The sequence below is a fragment of the Galeopterus variegatus genome, unplaced genomic scaffold (genome assembly GCF_000696425.1).
Source record: "Galeopterus variegatus unplaced genomic scaffold, G_variegatus-3.0.2 Scaffold5015, whole genome shotgun sequence".
Lineage (NCBI taxonomy): Eukaryota > Metazoa > Chordata > Mammalia > Dermoptera > Cynocephalidae > Galeopterus > Galeopterus variegatus.
The window spans coordinates 50,993-70,606 of NW_007731126.1; the positions used below are offsets into that span (position 1 = coordinate 50,993).

General features: G+C 37.8%; 1 pseudogene; it reads left to right on the plus strand.

Annotated features, from left to right (window-relative positions):
• Positions 1-10,756: 10,756 nt before the first annotated feature.
• On the plus strand, positions 10,757-11,749 carry LOC103604166 (annotated as a pseudogene).
• The last annotated feature ends 7,865 nt before the right edge of the window (positions 11,750-19,614 follow it).

Genomic DNA, 19,614 nt, shown 5'->3' on the forward strand with positions numbered 1-19,614 from the left:
CACCACCCAGTCTATTAGTGTTAGATCATACCTTTTTTGTCCAATCACATTTCTACATGATTGTCTGTTGTTTTAGTCCATTTTGTGTTAATACAACAGAACTCCTGAGACTGGGTAATTTATAAAGAACAGAGGTTTAGTTGGCTCATGATTCTGGGATAGCTGCCTCTAGCACAGGCCTCAGGCTGCTTCTACTCATGGAGGAAAGCGGCTGGCAGCTGGTGGGTACAAGCAGATCAAATGGCGAGAGGAAGCAAGAGAGAGGAGGTGCTAGGGTCTTTTAAACAAGCAGCTCTTGAAGAAACTAATAGAACCCAAACTCACTAATAGAACTAATAGAACCCTCACACTCCCAGGGAGAGCATTAATCCATGCATGAGGGATCCACCCCCATGACTCATACAGCCCCTAACATTGCCACACATCAGTTTTGGAGGGGCAACACATCCAAACTCTATCATCCATCCTTCAATCATGCATACGTAATGAAGATTCCATAAAAACCCAAGAGCACAGTGTTCAGAAAGCTTCTGGACAGCTGAACTCATCTGTGTGCTGGGAGGGTGGCACATCTCAACTCTAGGGGAATGGAAGCTCCTGTGCTCAGGACCCTTCCAGACCTTGCTGCAGAATTGATGGATTACTTGCCATTGGGGAGAAATCCCCACACATTTGGTCACAGAAGTCAGAAGTCTGCCTTCTGTGTTGATTGCTGCTGAATACAGAGGGAAAATCTTCAGTGTTTTTTCTTCCAACTCAGCTTTCCAATTCATCTTATAAAGCCAATATAACCTTGAAACCAAAACCTGAAAAATTCATTAATGGAAAGAAAAATTACAAATCAATCTCACAAAAGAGAATACTAACAAAATCTTAACAGAGTCAAGTAATATATAAATAAAACAATACATCAAAATGTTAACAAAATTAACAAACAGAATCCAACAACATATGAAAAGATTAGAATTTGATAATGTACGGTTTATTCAAGAATTCAAGGTAGGCTTAACATTTGAAAATAATCAGTACAACATAGTAAATGAGAAAAGTAATATGAACGTTTCAATAGATGGAGAAAATCATTTTTAAAATTCAACATCTCTATGCATTTAAATAAATTCTCAAAGAAATGGGTATGGAAGGGAATATCTTTATTACAGTAAAGGAGAGCTATAAAAAATCTACAGCAGGAATTATACTGGAAGTAATATGCTGAAAACATTCCTTCCAAGATCAGGACTGAGGCAAACATGTTTATTAAGACTGGTTTTTACAATGGACCAACGATGACAGCTAATGCAATGTGGCAAGAAAAAGAAAATCATTCATATTTTTAAAAATGCTGTAATTCCTTACAGATGGCATAATTATGTATATACAAAGCATGAAAGAATCTGTAGATAGACAATTAGGGATAATAAAATAATTTAGCAAAGTTCCTGAAAACAAATACATTTAAAAATCTTACAGTGACTTCTTTCAAAGAGTATAGTCTCAGGCCAGGTCTTTTAAATTTATTTTCGGAAATAATCCCAGGGAACATAAGTGGGACACTTGGAAGAGTGAAATAAGAAAGGATGAAAAGCAAATTCAAATGTATTATATCAAACCGAGTAATATTATGAGTAACTGAGGATATTCTGAGGCAAGTGGATATCACCTTAAAATATTCACCTCAAGAAATGGAAGAAAAAAGCATTTATCTGCTGGCTTCCTTTCTCCACTGGTCAAGGGTTGGTCCACGGGGTTTTAACTCTTTTGTACTTCTAGGTGTGCATGTGTATCAGAATAGGTGAGCGACCGCATATAAAAGGTAAGAATGTTTCATTTTGGAAATTGATAAGTGTATTCTAAAATTTATGTGAAAATTCAAAGGGCTATGATTAACTTAAAGAAGAAGAAAGCTGGAGGAATCACTGCCTATCAAATTTTATTGTAACAATACATTAATAAAGATAATATAGTATTACTACAAAGATAGATAAATAGACTAGTGGAATTGAATAATAAGTCCAGAAACAGACCCACTGTCTGTGTGTTTGGGCTGCTATAACAAAACACCATAGATTGAGTGGCTTATAAACAACAGAAATTTATTTCTTACAATTCTGAAGTCTGGGAAAGTGCAAAATCAAGGTGCCGGCAGATTTGGTGTCTGGTGAGGGCCCTCTTCATAAATGGTCATCTTTTCACCATAACCTCACATGGTGGAAAGAACAAGGGATCTCTCTAGGGCCTCTTTTATAAGGACACTAATTGCATTCATGGGGTCTGCTAGCCACATCTCTACTATTAGGGTCCCTAGGACCTGTTAGTTGTCTCCATCAGAGTATATTTTATACCAGAATGTAAATATTTGTTTGTTTGTCTCCCCTGTTAAACTGTGAGTTACTAGAGCCTACTATTATATCCCAGTCCTTAGCATAGTTCCTGGCATAGTCAAAATCAGTAAATATATTCTGAACTAGACAGAATAGTAAGATAATATAGAATGTGGGTCTGAGCAATTTATTCTGTCTGCTTTGCTCTCTGTTTCTTTTTTCTTTAGAAAACATGAGATGAGAGAAACATTTTATTTCTTTACTTCATGCCTAGCCTATTGCAAGCAGAAAATGCCATAATGTCACATAGTCCAGATTCTCACTACCCATTACATGAAAGAATTCTTCTCTGGTAAGTATAGCTTAGCAATCTACTCGTGAATAGCAATATCTGGGGAGGTCAACACTTGCTCTCACTTTGAATATATGGATGCTCAGTTTTCTTAGCAACTAAAAGTGCAAATGAAATTATATTGGTATGTTACTTTTTATTAATAAAATTAGCAAAGGTTCAAGGTGGGCAAAAATTATTGTATCTACTATCCACATGTAATGAATGAAGTTGGACTACTATCTCACACCATATACAAAAAATTAAGTCAAAATAGATCAATGATATAAAATTAAGTGTTAAAACTATAAAACACTTGGAAGAAACAGTATAGGCAACAGAAGAAAAAGTAGATAAGTTGTACTTCATCAATATTAAAAACTTTTGTATTTCAAAGGACAGCATCAAGAAAGTCAAAAGGCAATCTTTCATATCCAATAAGGAAGTTGTATCTAGAATATACAAGGGTACTTTATAAAGTTCATGAAAAAATAGAATTAAAAGATAGTATGAATCTTTCCATGAACCTTTTGAGGTATCCTTGTATAATGAACCCTTAAAACTCAATAATAAAAAGACAAATAACCCAATTATAAAGGGCAACACACCTGAATAGACAGTTCTCCAAAGATGTACGATTAGCTGATAAGCACATGAAAAGATGCTCAACATCATTATCACACAGGGAAATGAAAATCAAAACCACAGTGAGATATTAATTCACACACAGTAGGATGGTTATAATAAAAAAGTCAGATAATAAGAAGTATTGACAAGGAGGTGGAGAAATTAGAATGCTCATACACTGCTGGTGGAAATGAAAAATGGTAAAACCACTTTGGAAAACAGCCTGGTAGTTCCTCAAATGATTAAACATAGAGTTAAAATATAATCTAGAAATTCCACTGCTAGGTATCTACCTAAAAGAATTGAAAACACATGTCCACACAAACACTTGTACACAAATATTCATAGCAGTATTGTTTATAATATCCCCAAAGTGGAAACAACCAAATGTTCATTAATTAATGAATGAATTAACAAAATGTGATATCCATGCAATGGAATATTATTCAGCAATAAAAAGAGAAAAAGTTCTGACACTTGCTACTAACATGAATGAACCTTGAAAAGGTTGTGCTAAATGAAAGAAGCCAGTCACAAAGGACAACATACTATATGATTACATTTATATGAAATGTCCAGAATAAGCAAATCAATAGGGACAGAAAGCTAGAGCAGAGGGGGATGAGAAGGTGATATGACGGCCAAGGGGCATGGTTTGGGGCGGGGGGAGAATGAAAATGTCCTAAAATTGAACCTGGTGATGGACGCACAACACTATGAATTATGAGTCACTGAACTGCATACTTAAATAGGTAAGTTCTATTATATGTGAATTCTCTCTCAAAACCCTAAGAAAAATTTTAAATGAATTGAAACCAATGCTGTATTCTTCTTGTATATTTTTAATTTGCATAAAATTTGATACAACTAAGTTAGTTTCATTAAAATGTTGTCTGTCTTTTTGTCCATTTATGAGGAAAGATATATATCACATTACTGTTGATAATAACTAAAATTATAAACGGATTTCCAAGAATTGAAAAATATTATAATAAAATTATAGTTATACTTGCCAAACTCATAAAAAGGTGCTGCATAAAAGGTACTTGACATCATTAGTCATTAGTGAAACGCAAATTTAAATCACAAGATACCACTACACATCTATTAGAATAACAAAATAAAAAAGAGCCTATAATGCCAAGTGCTAATGAAGAAGCAGAGCAACTGCAAGTCTCATGCTTTGCAGGTGGGAATGCAAAATGGTTCAACCACTTTGGAAACAGAGGTGCAGTTTCTTATAAAGTTAAACATACACTTGCCATATGAACCAAGAGACACGAAAACTGATGTTCACACAATAATCTGTACATTCATAAGCTTTGCAACTGTAAACAATCCAAATGTCCTTCAGCTGGGGATTTGGTAAACAAGCTGTGGTACAGCCATACATTAAAATGCTAGCAATAAAAAAAAGAATACTAATATGTGCAACAATAAAAATGAATTCGAAATTCATTAGGCTAAGCAGATGTAGCTAAACTGAAAAAGCCAAAGTCTATATGATTCTCTTTACATGATATTCTGGAACAGGCAAAAACTATAGGGACAAAACACAGATCAGTGGCTTCTAGGAGATGGAGTAGGGGAAAGGTTGACTTCAAAAGGGTATAAAGGAATTTTTTTGGTGATGAAACTGCTCTACATATTGATTGTGGTGATGATTACTCTGTCATGCCTTTATCTGTATATGTTTGTCAAAACTCACAGAACAATAAATAGCGTGACTTTTTCTGAATAAATATTACCTCAATAAATGTAAAAAATAAGTTTTTAAAAAATGCTGAATATGCCAAATTAATATAAAGTAACTTTATTTTTAAAAAATTATATACTTATGTTTAATTTTATCATTTATTTGTATGTATTTGTGGGGTATAGAGTATTGTTTCACTACATGAATATACTGTACATTGATTCACTTAGGGTAGAGAGCATAGTTTTGTATTTGTTAATCTGCCACTTCCCTTCCCCTCCTTCCCCTCCCCCACCTTCACTCCCCTCCCAGCCTCTGGTAACAATTATTCTATTCTCTACTTTTACAAAAACCACTTTTTCTGTGCCTGGCTTACTTCACTTACCATGATGGTCTCCAGTTCTATCCATGTTGCTTATTTTAAAAAATGTTTACTAAGGCTGTAAAAACACAAATCAAGTCTTATAATCAATATGTCACTATATTATATATTTATAGTACAAATACTGTTTTTTTAAAAAAAATCCTCATAGATTAGGGGAAAAAGAAAAAAATTAACCAAAATGTCAAGAGTAGTCATTTATGACTGGGGGGAGGCATGGATGATTTTTTGTTTTGTTTTTTTTCCATTTTCTGTTTTTAAAATTATATTTAATAAATATGTAATGTTTTCACAAAGAAAATGACATATTACATTTATGAAAAGGAATATTTGGGAGTCAGAATAATCCTTCCCAAATATAAAAATTTGCTCAGAATATAATTATTTGGTGTAAGTAAGATGTTTGTTTCGTAAATAAGTCAGTCATTATTCTTTGTGGCTTTAGTTTGCTTTCCTGCAAAATGAGAGAAATCTGTTTGATATTTTTGCTACTCACCCTGAAGCAAAATAAACAAATTCTCACCTGGAAGGCAAAATCAACAAACAGCTAATTCAGAGTGGGTGGAAAAGGTGAGTTTGTAAAAACTGGAGCATTTATTTTCATGTCTGAACTTTAATTCATATTCTCTAATATTTTCTACTGCTGCACTTTCCCCTTCCCAGTGAAAACAGTAAAACCGTCCTATTACTAAGCAATATTTTCATATAAGCCATATTCTTTCACTCATCAAATCTATGATAATACATCCAATAAGAGAAGTTCCACCTGCCCAGTTCTGTTTCCACAGCACTAGCCAACAGAAAACTATGTGGCAATCAGGCTTATAAAGCAACCTCTTATTTGTTCTCTCACCGATACCATCGAGCCTGACAAATAATGTATTCTAATTCTCCCTGGTTTACTCTCACAAGGGCCCACAATGCAGCTGCTGTGCCTTTGGGATTAAAAGATGATATGAACTGAAAAAGAAACAAGGATAACCTAAGTGTTTTTGAAAGATAATTTTCTTTGTGTCAATATGCATTCTGTGACCCAGTGAGGGAGAGATCCCAAAACTATTCTAAAATAAACAAACTGTCAAAAGACAGCAGGGCTATGAGATCAGATAAACCCGGGGTTGAATCCCATTTCTACCTATAATTGATGCTAACAAAAAGTTAAAACAATTTTTTTTGAGCACCAATATCCTCTTATGTCGGAAGGCAAATAATAAGACCTAGCTTTGAAAATTATAACGAAAGCAGCTATGCTAACCACTATACCACCTGCAAAATGGTGCAGCCTCTATGGAAAATGTTATAGAGTTTCCTGAAACAATTACAGATAGATCTACCATATGACCCAGCTCTTCTACTGCTGGGAATATACCCAGATGAATGGAAATCATCATGCTGAAGATATACCTGTACTCCAATGTTTATTGCAGCACTATTTACAATAGCCAAGAGTTGGAAACAGCCCAGATGTCCATCATCAGATGAGTGGATATGGAAACTGTGGTACATCTACACAATGGAATACTACTCTGCTATAAAAAATAATGAAATACTGCCATTCACAAGAACATGGATGGACTTAGAGAAAATTATATTAAGTGAAACAAGTCAGGCACAGAAAGAGAAATACCACATGTTCTCATCTGTTTGTAGGAGCTAAAAATAAATAAATAAACACACAAACAAATAAAGGGGAGGGGGAAGAAGACACAACAATCACAAAAATTCCTTGAACTTTGCAGGTCAAGTGAACAGATATGATGTGGGGGGGAGAGAAGGGAGGGAAGGGGAACGGGTAAAGAGGCATGAAAATCAACTACAATGCATATTAGGAAGTTAAATTTAAAAAACAATAAATAAATAAAAATAAAAAACAAACAATCAAAAAACCTGAAATATATTGCAAAAGAAGGAGGGAGGGAGGTGTCGGTGATGGGCCATAATAATCATATACAGTGTATATTGACAAAATAAAAATTAAAAAAAAAAAAAAAAGAAAATTGTAAGGATTAAATGGTGTAAATGCAAAGTGCCTATTATATAATAGACACTTAATAAAATGTTTCTTCTTTTCTATGGAGGTTCAGATTGTTTTGTAAGAAAACATAAGTCAGCTTAGCTAACTGTTCTAGAGAGAACAGTGAGTGTGAGTGTGATTGGGTGTGTGTGTGCACATCTGCCCGTGTATATGAGTGTGTTAGGAGTGGTAATCAGAGAGAATCATGTAAGATGGTGTGAATATGTAATTAGAGGTGGAAACTGAAACCTACAAGATCTAGGAAAGAGGCTTCTAGATTCCAAGAGTAAAAGTTATGAAGAAAGAAAAACAATTAGCCAACCCATTTTTAATGGGTCAGCTGAACCTAATTATAAGGTCATGGTATATTCCAATTGAAAAATATTTTCAGGGTCGGCCCGGTGGCGCACTGCTACAGTGCACCGCTTGGGAAGCGCGGCAGCACTCCCGCCGAGGGTTTGGATCCCACATACAGACCGGTTCCCTCTCACTGGCTGAGCGAGGTGTGGAGGCAACACCGAGGGTTGCGATTCCGTTGCCGGTCCCGGTCTGGTACGGGTGCGACACTGAGGGTTGCAATCTGTTGCCGATCACGAAAAAAGACAAAAAAAAGAAAAAAAAAAATTTTTTTCAAATTGATTGTGTCCAATTTTCTCATTTTTCAAGCAAAAAACAAAACAAAAATCAAGGCTCAGAGAAGGAAAGGAAATTTCTCAAAGTCAGACAACACATGGGAAGTAGAAGTAGGACTAGAACATTCCCAGTCTTCTGTTTCTGGGAAGATAGGAGAGCCCTCTGAGACACTGCTGACCCTTCCTTATGAAATGCCTGTGTGAATAGGCCCTGTTGCTTTGCCAGGGGCTGGACAAAGCAACACGTGGATACACCCTGCAGTGCATTATGAGGGCAGGAAGACACAGAGAGGGTGCCACAAGAGATGATCACAGTGATAACCTATTAAGAGCATGGAATGAAACACATGCACACACACATTCACACATGGATGTTTACATTACGAAGCAACACGTGGATACACCCTGCAGTGCATTATGAGGGCAGGAAGACACAGAGAGGGTGCCGCAAGAGATGATCACAGTGATAACCTATTAAGAGCATGGAATGAAACACATGCACACACACATTCACACATGGATGTTTACATTACGTATGGTTGTAGCCTGTTGCTATTTGTCATGGTGTCTAGTCTGTGAGCAAGAAGAATCGGGGTCTTTAGGAGATCACTGAAGAGGATGAGTGATAATGCTTGATGGAAACTAAAAGGAGATATGCGAGGAATTGCAAGGGTCTGGAAGGTTTTATCTGACCATGTGACCTCAATAAAGTCACTTGACAACCTCCTGTTTACTTTCATTTTTGATTATGTTGTCTTAACATTCCAGGACCTCACCATCATGGATGTGTTGGTGAGGTCATGAGAATGTTCATGGATAAATCATTTAGAGCTGCCGGTTGTATATCCAGGACTCCAAGCCTCTTTCTAGTGTCTCTGCTCTTTTGAGGAACTTCTGAGTCTTCTTAAGGACAATATCTGTGTGTTTCACATAGAAATTGAAGCCAGTGTCTCTGCAGCACTGGTTGTCATGTGCCTTAATTCAAAAAAGATGAGACTGATAGGGAGGGCTTCCCATTACCCTGAGATCCTGGACTTCGAGCTGTGCTCAGGGTCACAATAGGACTTTAGGTTGTCTCTCTTGTGGCAGAGGTTGAAGGGTATTCTTCTCTATGATGGAGAAAGAATAAATTGGGTATCTAATAAACAGGATGCCTAATTGTGGTGGCGATCACTAAGTGTTCACCAAAACACTTTCCTTTTTCTCCAGAGAACACAGCGAGAAAACATTTCCCAGACTCCCTTGAAATTAGGCACGGTCACATGACGAGTTCTGGCCAAACAGAAGGTGAGAAGAAATTATACATGCTATAGCTTAATGGGGAAGAGTCTGAGGTTCTGGATGAGGGTGGAACTACACCACTGAAAGAGCCTGGACCATGCATTGCTAAATCACTGAATTATATGAACAAGAAATGATCTACTGTGTTATGCTACTGAGATTTGAAGGTTTATCTCCTATAGCATTCAGCTTACCTACCATTATTTCATCACTCTTAACATGCATATATTTCCATATTTTAATACTCCGTTTTAGACTTGATGACATACAGTAATACAGGAATGTTAAGAGATTTACCCACAACTAATATTCACACAGCTAGTGTGATATTGATACTCCAATCCAAGTCTCCTCAATATTGAACCAAATTTCTAAGTTCCATGTGGGACTGATGAGAGAAGGAAAGTTACCTCATCACAGAAGCTGGCACATTTGACTAAATCATCCACAGCTCATTGTCCTTGTGTGTAGGATCATGGTATGTTATCCTTAGAATTTTGGATACTAACTTTCTGGATTCTGTGATGTAGGTAGGGATTAACGATTGAACTTCAGCTGGATTTGGGGGTGGTGGAGGGGAGAGCTGAGAAACCTGGTGAACCACTGGTAGCCCTAGTGTGTCTGGGAAAGGGGAAGATTCTACTTTGCAGAACTGAGTTTAATCTAGAGTCCTGTTAAAGTATGGAAAAGAGGTGCTTCTGCCTGCAGTTAGTATGTGTCCCCATCAAACAGCCTTTGGATATTGCCGGGGTTACAATGCTCTCCTTGAACAGAATATCAAAGAGCTGCCTGTAGATTTGGTACAATATGCAACTTTTCTAATACATTAAAAAAAAAAAAGGCATGGCTGTAGGGAAAGCAAGTACTTAGTTTCCTCCTTTGAGGCTAAGCTGTTAAAGACGATCTGGGTAGAAATTTCAGATATCAGGTGTATATATGTGACTATCTTTATAATGCAGCATAAAATTCATAAATGGATATTGGAAATAAATGCTGAAAAACTAAAGACAAGATACTATGTCTTGGGGCAATGGGAGGCAGTGTGGTCCACATGAATCACCACACATTATGATTACACTTTTAGTTAACCTCTTACTTCACCCAACTTTTTGAATGAATAAAGTCCATGTGGTTGAAGAACAGGAAACACTAAAAGAGTAATGGTGCAGCACTGGAAGAAATGTATTTCCCAGATCCTATGGGTGGATTAAATAAGAGTTTGATATGTTGCTTTTTCAGGACTCATACTGGAAGGTGGCAGAGCTGAGGGGAGGAGGATATTCTCTGGCTAGAATGATTTATTTGTGCAGCCTAAGCTTAAAAAGACAGAGCACTCCTTCCTTGAAGCTGAAGAAGTAAGACTTCAAAACTCTTAGGTGTTCAACCTGTGCCGACCAGACCCAGCGACAGCAGCTCAGCTCATTGGAATGGATCGCAGCAGAAAAGAGCAGGCTCATCAAAAGGATGTTGGTCGGACCATGGAGAACAAATTCACATGTGGAGATTATCAGAACACTGCAGAATGGCTTCTGTCTCACACCAAGAACCAACCTCAAGTGGCAGTCATCTGTGGTTCTAGATTAGGAGATCTGATTGATTAATTAACCCAGGCCCAGATTTTGGACTACAGTGAAATACCCAACTTTTTCTGATGTACAGTGTCAAGTCATGCTGGTCAACTGGTGTTTGAGTTCCTGAATGGCAGAGACTGTGTGATGATGCAGGGCAGGTTCTACTTGTACGAAGGATACCAACTCCGCAATGTGACAGGTCGTGTGAAGATTTTCCAGCTTCTGGGTGTGGACACCCTGCTGGTCACCAATGCAGCTGGAGGGCTCAACCCCAAATGTGAGGTGGGAGATATCATGCTGATCCAGGATCACATCAACCTACCTGGTTTCTGTGGTCAGAACCCTCTGAAAGGGTCCAATTATTAACGGTTTGGAATTTGTTTTCCTGTCATGTCTGATGCCTATGACTGGAATATGAGGCAGAAGGCTATCAGTACCTGGAAGCAAATGGGGAAGCAGCAAGGGAGAGCTATAGGAAGGCACATAGATGATGGTGGCAGACCCCAAGTTTGAGACAGTGGCAGAGTCTTGTCTGCTGCAGAAGCTGGGGGCAGATGCTGTTGGCATGAACATAGAACTAGAAGTTATAGTTGCAAGGCACTATTGATTTCAAGTCTTTGGCTTCTCACTCATAACTAACAAGGTCATCATTATGAAAACCTGGAGAAGCCTAATCATGAGGAAATACTGGAGTCAGAGAAATAGGCTTCACAGAAATTCGAACAGTTCCTCTCCATTCTTATGGCTAGCATTCCTCTCTGTGACAGTGCCAGTGGCCACCTCTGGAATGGTATGGCTTCTGCCTTATGGGATCCAAGTAGCTGGTACCTGCTTTGGCCCCTTGCTGGGGTCATGTACCTCTGCACCTACAGAGGAGTAGAAAGAAGAGGATGATGCCTATCTTTTACCTTCTCCACTTTCTTCCATCAGACCCTTCTGATGCCAGGCTGTCTCAAAGCAGTTTGTTTCCACCCTTGTTCTTCTCCAAGAGCCACAGCCAATGCCCTACTACACATCCATGCATATGCCCAGGATTCAAGTTGAGCCTTTGATCTTCATGTAGTAGCTGCTACTAGCTTTTTGAGATGATGTTCTCACATTCCTGGGGGCTCAGTTCTGCCTCACCTAAAGTGCTGAAGACCAAACAAGGAGCAGCCCAATGCCTCTTGGACTTTATTTAATACCATAATGTTTTCAGAATAAAGAGAATGTTGAAAAAATAAAACCCACAATACTCTTAGGGACTCAAGTAAGAGAGACGTGGGCAAGATGGCTGACTAGATATGCATGGGGTGTGTCCCTCCCACAGAAAAGGACCTGAACAACTAACAGACAGGTAAATATTGACAAGAGCATCTGGGAAAAAGTGCAGGAATGCAACAGGAGACTGGTGAGATCTCTGGGGAGTGTGAAAGCCCGCAATAGCAGCATGGAAAGGAGAGAGAAGCATACGGCCTCAGTCGCCAAGTCTCAGCCACCAAGATTGGCACAGGAAGGACTTTCTCTTGTGGGAAAAAGGTGGAAAGAGGGCTCATACCAACTCCCATCCTCACCACAGAGGCCTGCAGTTTCTACTGCAGAAGGATTCCACAGCCTTTGGAAGCCCAGAGCCTACTGTGGGGAGCTGCCTAGAATATGTGCACTGCATTTCTCTAGAAGAGGAGCACACACAGTTCACACCCATCCCCTACCCTGTGACCCAAACCAATGCAGTACAGTACCATTTTGAAGCTAGAGCCACTGCAGAATCATGCTCTGCCCTGGGGGCCAGGAGCCATTGCACTTCCCCAGCCTTAAGACTCTGCTGTCATCCCAGTGCACTCACAGGGGACGCTACAACACCCTCATCCCAGTGGCTAGAAACCTGGGCCCAGGAACAGCTGTAACTGCACATCTGGGAAGACAACCCCAGGCCTGCTAAACTGACATGCCCCCATGACCCCTTCCAGAGATCAGAAAGGCAAACCGATCTCTTGTGGACTGCCCGCTTCCTCTTCTTCCCCCTCCCCCTCAAAGGCAAGTTGGCTGAGTTCTGTGAGCCTGAGCCTCCAACCCCCCCAAATAGCTCACAGGTTTCTACCCTAACAAACATACCTTTGAGCTGGTGTAACTAAAGCACATCTGTGCCCTCCTGAAGTGGCCAGGTGATTTTGCCCTCAACAGTCCTGCCTAGCAGACTCACCCAGTACCTGAGAAGTGGTTGATTGATACCCCTCCCTGCAGGCTTACTTCCTGACCTCACCCACCACCAGACAAGTGGCTGTCTGGGTTCCCTCTTTGCAGCCCTGCCTCAAGGTCTTGCCCACTGCCTGAAAAATGGCTGGCGAGACCACTCTTTCTACATCCCTACCTGGTGACCTCACCCATCACCCAAGAAGCAGCTTAGCAGTGCTGCCCTTGGCAGACCACTCCTGAACTGAACCATCAAGGGAAGCACCTAGCCCTGAGAAGTGGTATAGTAGATTGGCCCCTGGAAAACCCACAGCCAGCTAGCTGAGCCAATGCATGCCCATGCCCTCAGCTCAGAGCAAGAGTCCAGCTGTCATGCCCCTGAGTCTTTGAGTCATCACATGAACATGCATCCAATTGAGAAACAACTTGCCTGATGTACCCCTAGTGGGCCTGCCCCCAGTCAGAATCAGCATAGTGACCCTGCCACTGGAAAACCAGTCCCAGAGGACCTGAAATAACACATGCCCATACCCCCAGCCTAAGAATCAGACCAGCAGACCCATCCTCAGTAAGCCAGCTCCTGAGATGACTGACCTACAGAGAATCCAATTGAGAAACAACTTGCCTGATGTACCCCTAGTGGGCCTGCCCCCAGTCAGAATCAGCATAGTGACCCTGCCACTGGAAAACCAGTCCCAGAGGACCTGAAATAACACATGCCCATACCCCCAGCCTAAGAATCAGACCAGCAGACCCATCCTCAGTAAGCCAGCTCCTGAGATGACTGACCTACAGAGAATACACACACACACACACACACACACACACACAGAGGCTGAGAACCAACCCAGTGAGCCACCCCTGGCATAACTGTGCCATTGCCATCATAAACCTCCCAAACTTAGGCCACTGAGGTACTCATAGACATAGCAAAAGTGGATAATATAATATCTGAAGAAACTGCACAGAGTCTACACTACTGCACCCATCCAGAAGAAAGCCACTGTACTCTACTCAGTTGACACCTAAGGATGCATTTGCAGGTAAAAGTCTTTCACTATGCAAGCCACTCTACAAAACTCAAAGAGGTGACTGTTCCACCAGATGCACAATTATCAATGCAGGGAAACAAGAAACATGAAAAAAAACCTAGGAAACATGACACCACCAAAGAAACACAATAATCCTCCAGTAACCAATCCCAAAGAACCAAAAATTGCCAACTTGCCAGAAAAGGAATTCAAATTAATAATCTTAAAGAAACTCACTGAGCTACAAGAGAATATAGACAAACAACTTGAAGAAATTGGAAAAACAATTCATGATCTGAATGAGAAATTTAGCAGAGATAGATATAAAAAAATCCAGAAATCTTGGAACTGAAAAATTGATTGAATGAAATAAAAAATACATCTGAGAGTCTTGATAACAGCCTAGACCAAGCAGAAGAATGAATTTCTGATCTTGAATACAGCTGCTCTGAAATAAACCAGAAAGACAAAAGAAGTTTTTTAAAGAATAAAAAAGAATGAATAAAGCCTACAAGATGTATGGGATACTACTAAGCAAACAAATACTCAAATTATGGGCATTGTAGAAGGCAGAAAAACAAAAAAAGTATTGAAACCTATTTAATGAAATAATAGCTGAAAACTTCCCTAATCTTGTGAAAGATACAAATTACCCAATTTGGAATGCTCAAAGATCTCCAAATAGATTCAACCCCAAAAGGTCCTCTCTAAGACACTGTAGTCAAAATGTCAAAAGTTAAAGGCAAAGAAATAATCTACAAACAGCAAGAAAAAAGCATCAAGTCACTTATAATGGAGTCCTAATTAGTCTACCAGAAGAATTCTCAGCAGAAACTCTCCAGGCCAGGAAAGAATGGGATGATATATTCAAAGAACTGAAAGAAAAAATACTGCCAGCAAGGAATATTTTACTCAGGAAAGCTATCCTTTAGACATAAAAGAGAAATAAAGTATTTTTCAGAAAAGCAAAAATTAAGGGAATTTATCACCAACAGACTGGCTTTACAAGAAATGCTTAGGGGGTCTTACATCTAGAAGAGAAAGAATTATGAAAACCATCATGAAAACACCCCAAAATATAAAACTGACTGGTAAAGTAGATATAGAAATTAGAAAGAGAAAGCAGTCAAACCTTATTGATACATAAAACCATCAAACCTCAAGGATAAACAATAAGAGAGGAAGAGAGGAAGAAAGTATGTGTAAAACAATCAGAAAAAAACCAACAAAATGACAGAAGACCTCACATATCAATAATAATTTTGAATGTGAATGAATTAAATACTCAAATTAAAAAGCATAGACATGCTGAATGAATTTAAAAAGTGACACGTTTGTATTTTGCCTACAAAAAACACACCTTACCTACAAAGACTCACATAGACTAAGCGTAAAGGGATGGAAAAAGATATTCCACACTAATGTAAAACACAACTGAGCAAGAGTAGCTATACTTATATTAGACAAAATAGACTTTAAATCAAAATATGTACTAGAAGAAGAGGAAGGGCATCATATAATCATAAAGGGATCAAAACTGCAAGAGGATATAACAATTATAAATATATATGCACTTAACACCAAAGACCTAGATATATAAAGCAAATATTGGATCTAAAGTAAGACATAGACAGCAACACAGTAATAGTTGGGGACATTAATACCTGTTGTCAGCATTGTACAGATTATCAAGATAAAAAATCAACAAAGAAACATTGGATTTAAATGGCACCATAGACCAGATGAACCTAACAAACATATACAGAGCATTCCATCCAACAGCTACAGAATACATATTTTTTTCATCAGCATATCAACATTCTCCAGGATTGACCATATGTTAGGCCACAAAATAAGTCTCAATAAGTTCAAAAAGATTGAAATCATACTATGTATTTTTTCTTACCATAATATAATAAAATAGAAATGAATAATGACAGGAACTTTTGAAACTACAAAATACACAGAAATTGAGCAACATGCTCTTGAATGATCAATGGGTCAAAGAAGAGATTAAGAAAAAAATGAAACAATCTCTTAAAACAAATGAAGACAGAAACACAACATTCCAAAACCTATGGGATACAACCAAGGCAGTACTAAGAGGAAAATTTATAACAACAAATGCCTACATCAAAAAGAAAAGAAAGAAAGAAAGATTTCAAATAAACAACCTAACAGTGCACCTCAAGGAATTAGAAAAGCAAGAAAAAAGCGAACTTAAAATAAGTAAAAGAAAATAAATAATACAAATCAGAGCACAAATAAATGAAATTGAGACTAAAAATACAACACAAGAAATCCATCAAACAATAAGTTGGTATTTTGAAAAGATAAACAAAATCAACAAGCCATTAACTAGACTAAGAAAAAAAGAAGAAAAAGACTCAAATAAATAAAATGAGAAATACAAAAGCAGACATTACAGCTGATACCACCAAATACAAAGGATCACTAGTAACTATTATGAACAGTTATATGCCAATAAATTTGAAAACCTAGAGGAAATGGATAAATTACTGGACACATATTACCTACCATGACTGAAACAAGAAGAAACAGAAAACCTGAATAGACCAGTAACAAGTAATGAGATTGAATCATTAATAAAAAATCTCCCAGTGAAGAAAAGGCCAGGACCAGATGGCTTTACTGCTGAATTCTTAAAGAAGAATTAATCCCAATACTTTTAAAACTATTTCAAAAAACTGAAGTGGATAGAATTCTTCTATACTCATACTATGAGGCAAGCATTACCCTGATGCCAAAACCAAGCCAGAAAACAGTGAAAAAATAAAAATATAGACCAATATCTTTGATGAACATAGATGCAAAAATCCTCACTAAAACACTAGCAAACTGAATCCAACAGCACATCAAAAAGATTATACGCCATGCTCAACTGCTATTTATCCCAGGAATGGGAGGGTGGTTCAAAATATGCAAATCAATAAATGATATATCACATCAACAGAACTAAAGAAAAAAACATATGAGCATTTCAATAGATGCAGAAAAAGCATTTGATAAAATTCTATATCCATTTATGATAAAAACTCTCAAAAAATTAGGTTTAGAAGGAAAGTATTTTAATAGAATAAAGGCTATATATGATAAATCCACAGCTGTTGCTTCGCTTCCCATGGATTTGTCATCCCTTTTCCCCAGGATGATGGAGCCGCCAAAGATTACTCAAAGCCCATCTCTTCTGAGCAGTGAGAAGCCCCAAAAAGGGGTTAATCTCCTGAAACCCTCGAGAGAGGCATTCCTTCCATTTGGGAAATTAACCACAAATTGGGGTTCTCTTCCCACTTTTATTCTCCAGACCAAGAAGTTACAGGAAGAGAACATAGGTGGGGTTTTTTCTAAGTACAGTTTAACAAGTTTAACAATAGAAGCTGGTAACATTCAGTAAGACAAGGAAGGTGACATTCTATAATGCAATTAAGTTGATTCACTAACAAAAGCCTGATTTTAGCAAATGTTCTCTTCTTACAGCAATTTCCCAGTATCTTTACATATCAATCAGTAACCTGTCTGTCCTTGAATCAGCAACCTTGCTGTGTTACAATTCTTTATCTTACAACAGTGACTATAGCCTGGAGAAAGTTTCCTGTCCTTTGCAAGGTCAATATATGAAACTGCAAGGCTTTGGAAAACCAGGTCCTGTGAAGGGCATTTGCTTTATGCATACTCTACACACAGCTAACATCATACTGAAAATCTTTCACCTTTTCCCCTAAGAACCAGAACAGGAAAAGGATGCCCACTCTCACCACTTATATTCAGCATAGTGCTGGAAGTCCTAGCCAGAACAATTAGGCAAGAGAAAGAAATAAAGGGCATCCAAATTGGAAAGGAGAAAGTCAAATTGTCCATGTTTGGAGATGATATGATTTTATTTATAGAGAAATCTGAAGACTGTACTGAAAAACTTGTAGACCTAATAAACAAATTTGGTAAAGCTGCAGAATACAAAATCAGCATACAAAAATCAGTAGCGTATCTATATACCAACAACAAACTAGCAGAAAAAGAAACTGAGAAAGCAATTCCATGTACAATAGCAACAATCAATCAATACACACATACATACATACATACACACATACATACACAAATAATTAAAATAGCCAGGAATAAATTTAACCAAGGAGGTGAAAGATCTCTATGAGGGAATCTATAAGACATTGACTAACGAAATTAAAGAAGATACTGAAGAATGAAGAGATATTCCATGTTCATGGATTGGAAGAATAAGTATTATCAAAATGACAATGCTACCCATGTGATCTATAGATTCAATGCGATCACCATCAAACAACCAATGACATACTTCACAGAAAAATGAAAAAAGCAATTCAAAAACTTATATGGGACAACAAAAGACCTCAAATAGCAAAAGCAATTCTGAGCAAAAAGAACAAAATGGGAGGCATCACACTCCCTGTCTTCAAAATATACTACAAAGCTATAGTAATCAAAACAGCATGGGACTGGCATAAAAACAGACACATAGACTGATAGAACAGAATAGAGAACCCATAAATAAATCTATGTACCTACAGGCAACCGATTTTTGACAAAGGAGCTAAGAACATACATTGGAGAATGGACAGTCTCTTCAATAAATGGTGTGAGAAAACTGGAGATCCATTTGCAGAGGAATGAAACTAGATCCCTATCTCTCACCATATACAGAAGTCAACTCAAAATGGATTCAACACTTAAATGTAAGACCTTAAACTGTAAAAGTACAAGAAGAAAACACAGGGGAAACGCTTCAGGACATAGGAGTGAGCAAAGGTTTTTATAAATAATACCTCAAAAGCACAGGCAACAAAAGCAAAAATAGACAAATGGGATTATATCAAACTAAAAGTCTTCTGCATAGCAAATGAAACAATCATTAGAGCAAAGAGATAACTTGCAAAATGGGAGAAAATATTTGCAGACTATGCATCCAAAATGGGATAATATCCAGAATATACAAGGAACTCAAACAACTCAATAGTGAAAAAACAAATAATCTGAAAAATCTTAAACAAATAATCTTAAAAATGGGCAAATGAGCTGAATAGACATTTCTCAAAAAAAGACATATAAATGACCTACAAGGATATGAATAAATGCTCAATATCATCACTAATCATCAGAGAAATGCAATTCAAAACCACAGTGAGATATCATCTCACCTCAGTTAGAATGGCTATTATCAAAAAGGCAGAAAATAACAAATGCTGGTGAGGATGCAAAGAAAGGGGAACTGTTATACATTGTTTGTGTGAATGTAAATTAGTACAGCCATTATGAAAAACAATATGAAGCTCTCTCAAAAAACTACAGATAGAACTACCATATGTTCCATCAATCCCACTATTGGATAGACACCCAAAGAAAAGGAAATGAACATGTCAAAGGGATAGCTTCACTCCCATGTTTATTGCAGCTCTATTCACAATAGCGAAGAGTCGGAACCAACCTAAATGTCCATCAATGGATGATTGAGTAAAGAAAATGTGGTATATTTATATGCAATGGAATGCTACTCAGCCA